General features: G+C 32.9%; 2 non-coding genes across 2 annotated transcripts; both read left to right on the top strand.

Annotated features, from left to right (window-relative positions):
- The first annotated feature begins 240 nt into the window (after positions 1 to 240).
- Positions 241 to 314, top strand: TRNAP-UGG (transfer RNA proline (anticodon UGG)). The gene has a single exon. It is a non-coding gene; the product is annotated as a tRNA-Pro (tRNA).
- A 139-nt stretch (positions 315 to 453) lies between these two features.
- TRNAW-CCA (transfer RNA tryptophan (anticodon CCA)) lies at positions 454 to 527 on the top strand. Its single transcript has one exon. It is a non-coding gene; the product is annotated as a tRNA-Trp (tRNA).
- Positions 528 to 2,258: the final 1,731 nt, after the last annotated feature.

Genomic DNA, 2,258 nt, shown 5'->3' with positions numbered 1-2,258 from the left:
AAAAAGAAAAAGATGACCCCTTCTTCCTATATATTACCAAGGAAAAGTAATCCTTCTTTTATAGGCGAAATTATATTGGATTTTATATGTATATAATTCCTTAATTATATGAGACCAAAAAGAAGAAATGACACGAGGGTTCTATATATAGATAGAGAAAGAAAGAAGAAGAAAATTATGATGTGGAAAAGAAGACAGGAATTGTGTACAATGGCATTGTACAACAATTTAATTTGGAAAAGGGATGTAGCGCAGCTTGGTAGCGCGTTTGTTTTGGGTACAAAATGTCACAGGTTCAAATCCTGTCATCCCTACCTATTACTTCTTTCTTCTTTATAGGCAGTAGCGACGAGATCAATTAAAGTAAAGTGGGTATAACTTGAATTTGTGGAGACTATACGTACGTGAGATACATTAGGAATAGAAAAAGATTTTCTTTTTGAATGAATGAAAGCGCTCTTAGTTCAGTTCGGTAGAACGCGGGTCTCCAAAACCCGATGTCGTAGGTTCAAATCCTACAGAGCGTGATTCCATCTATTTTATGTCGAAGCAGAGTAAAATAACTTAACAAAATTGAATTGTAACTCCAATTTCAATTTGACCTCCTCTCTGGTCTGGAGGAGGTCAATCAAAAAAAAAAAATGACTCAATCAAAGATCCAACTGATCCCCACGCCTGTATTGCAAATACGCAGTCACGAATAATCCCGCTAAAGTAATAGGAATTAGGCCTAAGACGATTCCAAATAGAAAAACTTCAATCATTTCGATTTGTTCGAGGGGATAAAAAAAGAGGTACGATCTATCCCTAAATAGTACTCTAAATTATCCACGAATCTCAATGACCAAGAAAAGAATTCCTAATTAGTCTGGAAAAGAGTCGTAGAATGCCAGGAATCCCAAAGAAAGATTTTTCTTTTCTGAATTATAATTATTCAGTCAATTCAAATAAGGCGTATCTTGTTCAAGCCAATAAATAGAGCTGGGGTTATAGTTAAAGCAGCCAGTAGAAAACCAAAATAACTAGTTAAAGTAAGCATGAAAGAGTTAAATTCCATTTATTTTTTTTTACTACACTACATATGTTGGTAAAGCATTTACCTAAGTTATGGAAAATTCATAATTCATCAGTTATTTTAGATAATACTAAAAAACAAGATAGAGTAAGATACAGAAGTGTAAAAGAAAGTGGATTCATCAGATGATACATGAGTCCCTAATTCCGAATCAAGAGATTTGTTGTGGAATTTGTCAATTGAGTAAAGTAATAATATTAAGAACTAGATCATCTAACCCCATTGAATGAAAAAAAGAAATTCAATTTTCAGGGAAATTTTTGAATAAGAGATAAATAAACAATTGAATTTGAAAAAAAAAACTTCTTTCTATTTTGGATAATTTCTTTTTCAATAGGACCCTCTTTTTGGAGTGAACGATCGAATATTCCCCTATTCCTTCTTATTTTAACTGATTGTATTCCATATGGAATAAGAGGAGAACAAAAGCATTCCACGACCTGCCAAGGGGCTGTTAAAAAAAAAAAAAAAAGAAAGCTCTTCCTTGAATTTACTTTATTTTTATTCCTTTTTCGAACTCCAACCAAAGTAGATTCGAAGACGAGTCACTTCAATTATCCTTTTAAGTTCTATTCTATCTTCTGTCTTTCCCTATTTCATCTCGTAAAGTTCCGCGCTCGCAGTTTGGTCAAGAAAGTTAGACCTAATCCAACAAACAATACAAGGATGAATTACGAATTATGAAAGGATAGATTTCACATATACTTGTCCTTGTATTGTGTCAGTATGAGAATATCCTTCCTAAATTATTTATCCAAACCTATTGATCATTAACTTAGATTTTCCCAAGATTTTGGCTGCTATTCCGAATTACTCTATTATTCCGAAGCCAATGAAAAGTAAGTAGAACCTACAAAAATGGGGTTTTCTATTGATGCCTTGAATAACATATAGCTTACCTATAGACAAAAAAAAAATAAAAAAGTAATTATGTTTCGGAACCAGGCAAAACCAGATTGCTGTGCCATAGGAAGGATAGCTATACTAATTCGGTATACTCAAAATACACCTTTGGTACAAAATTGACAATCTCACAAGGATGAAATATCAGTAATTTTCTATTTACTGGTCGATCCCATCTTTTACGGAATCAATTCCTTTTTTGAATGTACAAAAATTTTGGGAGTTCAGCATGTCTGGAAGCACGGGAGAACGTTCTTTTGCTGATATTATTACCAGTATT

Source organism: Triticum urartu, unplaced genomic scaffold (assembly GCF_056163025.1).
Source record: "Triticum urartu cultivar PI428250 unplaced genomic scaffold, HENAU_Tu73 scaffold2, whole genome shotgun sequence".
Taxonomy (NCBI): domain Eukaryota; kingdom Viridiplantae; phylum Streptophyta; class Magnoliopsida; order Poales; family Poaceae; genus Triticum; species Triticum urartu.
Note: the sequence above shows the minus strand (reverse complement) of the source record. Positions and strands in the feature narration are given on the sequence as shown.